The sequence below is a fragment of the Nicotiana sylvestris genome, chromosome 10 (genome assembly GCF_000393655.2).
Source record: "Nicotiana sylvestris chromosome 10, ASM39365v2, whole genome shotgun sequence".
NCBI classification, from domain to species: domain Eukaryota; kingdom Viridiplantae; phylum Streptophyta; class Magnoliopsida; order Solanales; family Solanaceae; genus Nicotiana; species Nicotiana sylvestris.
The window spans coordinates 16,403,569-16,410,893 of record NC_091066.1 but is presented as its reverse complement, the minus strand read 5'-3'; positions in this window follow the sequence as shown (position 1 = coordinate 16,410,893).

The following is a 7,325-nucleotide window of genomic DNA, read 5'->3' as shown; positions in this document are numbered from 1 at the left end:
GATGCACAACCTCGCAGCCCTTCGCGAACGTGTCACCTGCCTTGAGAACGCGAAGCATAAACCTTCACCTCCCTCAGCAGACTCTTCGCGAATGCGAGGGTCCTCCCGCGAACGCGAAGACCAAAAATGTCTGCAACTGCTGGAACTATTTTTCTGCAATTTTTCAAACTCCAAAATGGTCTGATTGACCACCCGAAACTCACCCGAGGTCCCCGGGATCTCAATCAAAAGCACCAACATATCCTATAACCTTATTAAAACTTGTTCCAATCATCAAAACACCTCAAATAACATCAAATCACCCAAAACACATCGGATTCAAGCTAAGTTTCTAAAATCTTCCGCAATACGTTTTTGATCAAAAACCCAACCAAACCACGTCCGAATGACCTGAAATTTTGCACACACATCAAATATGATATAACGAAGTCATTGCAACTCTCAAAATTCCATTCCGACCCATATATCAAAATCTCTCCTATCAATCGGAAATCGCCAAAATATCAACTTCGCCAATTCAAGCCTAAATCTACTACGGACCTCCAAAATTCATTTCGATCACGCTCCTAAGCCACAAATCACCTCCTGAAGCTAACCGAACCATCGGAACTCACATCCGAGCCCTCTAACATATAAGTCAACATCCGGTTAACTTTTTCAACTTAAACTCACTCTAAAGAGACTAAGTGTCTCAAACCTTGCCAAGTCTTTTCCGAACTCGATCCGACCAGCCCGATACCACATAAACACAGATAATTAAAGCATAGCAAAACAGAAATAGGGAAAATGGAGCGGCAACTCATGAGACGACTGGTCGGGTTGTCACATCCTCCCCAACTTAAACAAACATTCATCCTCGAACGAGTCAAGAAACATACCTGAAGCCTCAAACAAGTGAGGATATCTGCTCCGCATCTCCCGCTCGATCTCCCAGGTAGCCTCCTCCACAGGCCGACCTCTCCACTGCACTTTTACTGAAGCTATATCCTTTAACCTCAACTTTCGAACCTGACAACCCAAAATAGTTACTGGCTCCAAATCATAAGTCAAATCATCATCCAATTGAACCGTGCTGAAATCCAGAACATGAGACAGGTCCCCAATAGACTTCCGGAGCATAGAAACATGTAATACCGGATGCATACTCGACAAGTTGGGTGGCAAAGCAAGCTCATAATCCACCTCCCCAATCCTCCGAAGCACCTCAAAAGGTCCAATGAACTACGGACTCAATTTCCCTTTCTTCCTAAATCTCATAACACCCTTCATGGGTGAAACCTTCAGTAGAACCTTCTCGCCCACCATGTAAGACACATCTCGAACCTTCCTGTCAGCATAACTCTTTTGCCTCGATTGTGCTATATAAAGCCTCTCCTAAATCACTTTCACCTTCTCCAAAGCATTCTGCACCAAATCTGTCCCTAATAGCCTAGCCTCACCGGGCTCGAACCAACCAACTAGAGATCTACACCGCCTCCCATACAAAGCCTCATATGGAGCCATCTGAATACTCGAGTGGTAGCTATTATTATAAGCAAACTCCAAGCGGTAGAAACTGATCCCATGACCCTCCAAAATCAATAACACAAGCACGCAACATGTCCTCCAATATCTGAATAATGCGCTCGGATTGCCCGTCCGTCTGAGGGTGAAAAGTTGTGCTTAACTCAACCTGAGTACCCAACTCTTGCTGCACAGACCTCTAAAATTGCGATGTAAACTGAGTGCCTCTATCTGAAATGATGGAAACTGGGACACCATGCAAACGAACAATCTCCCAGATATAGATCTCTGCCAACCGCTCTAAAGAATGTGTAGTACACATAGGAATGAAGTGCGCGGACTTGATCAGCTGATCCACAATCACCCAAATAGCATTGAACTTTCTCAAAGTCCATGAAAGTCCAACAACAAAGTCCATAGTGATCCTCTCCCACTTCCACTCAGGAATAACCATCTGCTGGAGCAAACCACCCGGTCTCTGATGCTCATATTTCACCTGCTGACAATTGAGATACTGAGCTACGAACCCCACAATATCTTTCTTCATCCTTCTCCACCAATAGTGTTGCCTCAAATCCTGATACATCTTCGCGGCACCCATATGAATGGAATACCACGATCTATGGGCCTCCTCCAGAATCAACCCCAAAGCCCATCCACATTGGGCACACAAATACGACCCTGTATCCTCAACACCCCATCATCACCAATGGTCACATCTCTAGCATCATCATGCTGAACTCTATCCCTAAGGACAAGCAAATGCGGATCATCATACTGGCGCTCTCTGATGCGATCATATAAGGAAGACCGAGACACCACACAAGCCAATACCCGACTAGGCTCTGAAATATCTAACCTCACAAACCGATTGGCTAAGGCCTGAACATCAATCGTAAGAGGTCTCTCCCCAACTGGAATATATGCCAAACTCCCTATACTCACTACCTTTCAGCTCAAAGCATAGGCCACCAGATTGGCCTTTCTCGGATGGTACAATATAGTGATATCATAGTCCTTAAGCAACTCCAACCATCTCCGCTTCCTCAAATTAAGATCCTTTTGCTTGAACAAATGCTGAAGACTGCGATGATCAGTGAACACCTCACAAGATACGCCATACAGGTAATGCCTCCAAATCTTCAATGCGTGAACTATGGCAACCAACTCCAAATCATGAACGGGGTAGTTCTTCTCATGGGGCTTCAACTGACGAGAAGCATAAGCAATAACGCTACCCTCTTGTATCAATACATAACTAATCCCAACTCTCGAAGCATCACAATACACGGTATATAAACCTGAAGCTAATGGTAAAACCAACACTGGAGTTGTGGTCAAATTTGTCTTAAGCTTCTGAAAGCTCTCCTCACACTCGTCTGACCATACAAATGAAGCACCCTTCTGAGTCAACTTGGTCAAGGGCGATGCAATAGATGAGAATCCCTAAACAAACCTGTGATAATAGCCTGCCAAACCAAGAAAGCTGCGAATCTCTGTGGCTGCGGACGGTCTGAGCCAACTCTGAACCGCCTCTATCTTCTTCGGATTAACCTGAATACCCTCGCTGGATACCACGTACCCCAAGAAAGCCACTGAACTGAGCCAAAACTTACACTTAGAGAATTTTGCATAAAGCTTCTCCTCCCTCAATCTCTGCAACACGACTCCCAAATGCTCCGCGTGTTCCTCCTGACTATGCGAATACACCAGAACATCATCAATGAAGACTATGACAAATGAGTCGAGATAAGACCGAAACACGCTGTTCATCAAATGCATGAACGCTGCTGGGGCATTGGTCAGCCCAAAAGACATCACCAAGAACTCATAATGACCATATCGGGTCCTGAAAGCTGTCTTAAGAATATCCGAGTCCCTGATCTTCAACTGGTGATAACCTGAATGGAGATCAATCTTGGAGAACACTCTCGCTCCCTGAAGCTGGTCGAATAGACCATCAATGCGAGGCAAAGGATACTTGTTCTTAATTTTTACCTGGTTCAATTGCTTATAATCAATGCACATTCTCATTGTGCCATCCTTATTCTTCACAAACAGAACCGGTGCACCCCAGGTGACACACTAGGCCGAATGAACCCCTTATCTAGGAGTTCCTGAAGTTGTTCCTTCAATTATTTCAACTTCGCTAGTGCCATATGATACGGCGGAATAGAAATGGACTGAGTGCCCGGCACCAGGTCAATACCAAAATCAATATCCCTGTTCGGTGGCATGCTTGACAGATCTACAGGAAACACATCGGGAAAATCCTTCACAACTAGAACAGAATCAATACTGGGAGCCTCAGCTCCGACATCCCTCACAAATGCTAGATATGAAAGGCAACCCTTCCCAACCATACGCTAGGCCTTCAAGAAAGAGATCACTCTAATAGGAATATAATCAGTCACACCTCGCCACTCGATCCGTGGCAACCCTAGCATAGCCAATGTGACTGTCTTAGCATGACAGTCCAGAATAGCACTACACGGAGATACCCAATCCATGCCCAAAATGACATCAAAATCCACCATGCTCAATAGCAATAGATCCACTCGGGTCTCCAGACCCTTAATAGTCACCACACACGATCGTTACACACGATCTACAATAACAGTATCACCCACTGGGGTAGATACATGAATCAGTAAAGCAAGAATCTCACGGGGCGTACCCAAATAACGAGCAAAGTACGATGACATATAAGAAAAAGTGGAACCGGGATCAAATAATACAGAGGCATATCTGTGGCAGACTGAAATAATACCTGTAATAACAGCATCTGAAGTGATAGCATCGGGTCTACCTAGGAGTGCATAGAAACGGGCCTGACCGCCCCCTGATCGACCTCCCCCTCTGTGGAGACCCCTGGCTGACTAGCCTCCATCACTAGTTGGCTAAGCGGGCGGTGGCGAAGAAACTAGCGCTGAAGCCGATGACTGACCCCTCTACTAGGACGAACTAGCAACATGACGAGGACACTGCCTCGACATGTGGCCCATCTCACCACACTCATAACAACTCCCAGGTGTTGGAGAAGGGGACTGAAGAGAACCCCTCGCACCGGAGTGACTAGCAGATGCACTCGGCATAGACGAGCCTTGAGCTAATAGAGCACGGGATGAACTCTGAGCTAGAAGGGCGTTGAGTGATGACTAGCCCTACTGAGATCCATGATAACCATGACGCGAAGATGCCCCACGATAACCTGGGCGAGCTGACTGAGCAGGCCTGAATGAACGGCCTCTGTTGTGCTGAAATTGGCCCTTTGAAGGAGCGCCACTATAGCTGCTAGATCCTCGAGGCCTCCTGGCCTCCTTCTTCTCTCGCTCTTAACGGCGAACCATCTCAATCTCACAAGTGATATCCACAACCTCCTCGAAAGTAGCACCAGTCACCCTCTCCCTAGTTATAAGAATACGGAGATGATAAGTAAGACCATCAACAAACCTCATGATCCTCTCTCGATCTGTCGGAACCAACCAGATGGCATGACGAGCCAACTTAGAAACATCAACTCATAATGTGACATAGTCATATCCCCCTGTCGCAACCACTCAAACTGCCTACGTAGCTCCTCTCTACGGGATTGCGGCACATACTTCTCCAGGAAGAGAACGGAGAACTGTTGCCAAGTAAGGGGCGCTGCACCAACAGGCATACGCCTCTCATACCCCTCCCACCAAGTGAAGGCAGCCCCAGAAAACTGAAAGGTAGTAAATTCCACACCACTAGTCTCAAGAATCCATACTGTACGAACCATCTGCTGGCACTTATCCAAGAAACCCTGGGCATCCTCGCCCTCTGTACCGCTAAATGTCGGAGGTTGGAGTTTGCCAAACCTCTCAAGTCGACGCTGCTCATCATCCGGCATAACTGGTACCACAAACTCCTGAGCTGGTGCAACCGGCTGGGCTGGGGGTGCCCCTAGCGTCTGAAGTCCCTGCACAACCTGATCAGGTGTGCGAGCGGCGGGAGTCTGATTGCCTCCCTCGGTCTGTGAAGTAGTTGCAGCTGTAGTGGCTGAAACCACCTGAGCTAGGCCAGTGCAAACTGATAAGATCTGCGCCAAGACCTCCTAAAGACCCGAAATCACGATGGGCACAGTTGATGCCTGAACTGGTGCTATTGGAGCATCTACAGTTGGAGCCTAATCCTGAGCTGGGGCAGCTGGTGGATCCGCAGGTGCTGTCCTTGCTGCTCTGCCTCTACCACGTCCACGACCGCGTCCATGGCCTCTGGTGGCCGTAACTAGTGGCACTGGTGGTCGTCCACCCCGTCTGGTAGCGCGTGTCCTCACCATCTGTGAGATAATAGAATAACAAAAGTTTAGCACTCAGATCAACAAGTTCGCACGACAAGAATTTCAAGAATATGAAGTTATTCCTAAAGGTTCTACAGCCTCTCAAGGATAAATATAGACATCTCCATATCGATCCGCGAAACTCTACTAAACCTGCTCATGACTCATGAGACCTATGTAACCAAGGCTCTGATACCAACTTGTCACGACCCTAAACCCAAACCCGGTCATGATGGCGCCTCTTGTGAAGATAAGGCCAGCCAATTAAACCCATTTCACTTTTTAAACAGTTAAATAACATAAAGGCAGTCTAAAACATTATATAGCAATACTAGGTAGCGGATAATGTCAATAAAGTGCGGAAGTACAACCCAACACAGCCCTAACCGGGGTGTCACAAGTCATGAGCGCCTATAGGCCATAATACAAGTCTTCTAAATCCATAAACTAGTACAAATATTTGAAGGGAAATAGAAATGATAGAAGAGTAGAGACACGGGGCTGCGGATGTCAACAACTACCTCGTAGACTCCGAACGCTCGCCTGAAATCAACACTCGGGAGCAGGACCAGCTATGCCTGAATATACACACAGGGGTGCAGAGAGTAAAGTGAGTACTCCAACTCAGTGAGTAACAAATGTAAATAATGACTGAAAGTAAGAAAACACGTAAAGCGCAAGGCATTCTATATCGAAACAGTAAAACCACTTAAAATCAGTAAAAGAAGTAAAATCCTCTTTCAACCAGTAAACAGGTAATTTGATAGATAATTAAGATAAAGTAAACAAATAGAGGTTCGCCCCTCGGGCACAGTATCAACAAATCCGCCCATCAGGCAACATCTTAGATCAGTACCAGCTCCTCGGGCTCAATCTCACATCACAATGGGTATCCGCGCTTACTGGGGGTATGCAGACTCCTGGAGGGGCCCCTTACGGCCCAAGCACAATAATAAGCCATCTCGTGGCATCAAAACTAGGCTCTCGACCTCATATCAATCAAACCACCTTGTTATATATATATTTGGCATATATATATATATATATAAGGCCCTCGGCCTCAAATCAGTATCAGTGTTTCCACACAACTTAGGCCCTCGGCCTTACTCTGTCAAAAATACTCACAAGCCCCTCGGACAATAGTAAAACAGTGTTTCATAGCCCAAACATTATTTAAAATATCATTTAAGTCTTAAAACTGAGTAAACATGGCTGAGAATAAAAACAATGGAAAATAACATGACTGAGTTCAAGTATAGAGTCAAAACAGTGAGGAAATAGTAATGAAAATCCCCGAAGGGTTCAAATAGTTGGCACGAAGCCCAAATATGACATTCAGCCCAAATAATGATGATAGCAAATAGTTTTCAGTCAAATACGCGGTAAAATCATCAATCAAGACGGACCAAGTCACAATCCCCAATAGTATACTCCCCACGCCCGTCATCAAGCGTGTGTCTCACCTCAACATAGCACTACAATGTGCAATCCGGGGTTTCAAACCCTCAGAACATCA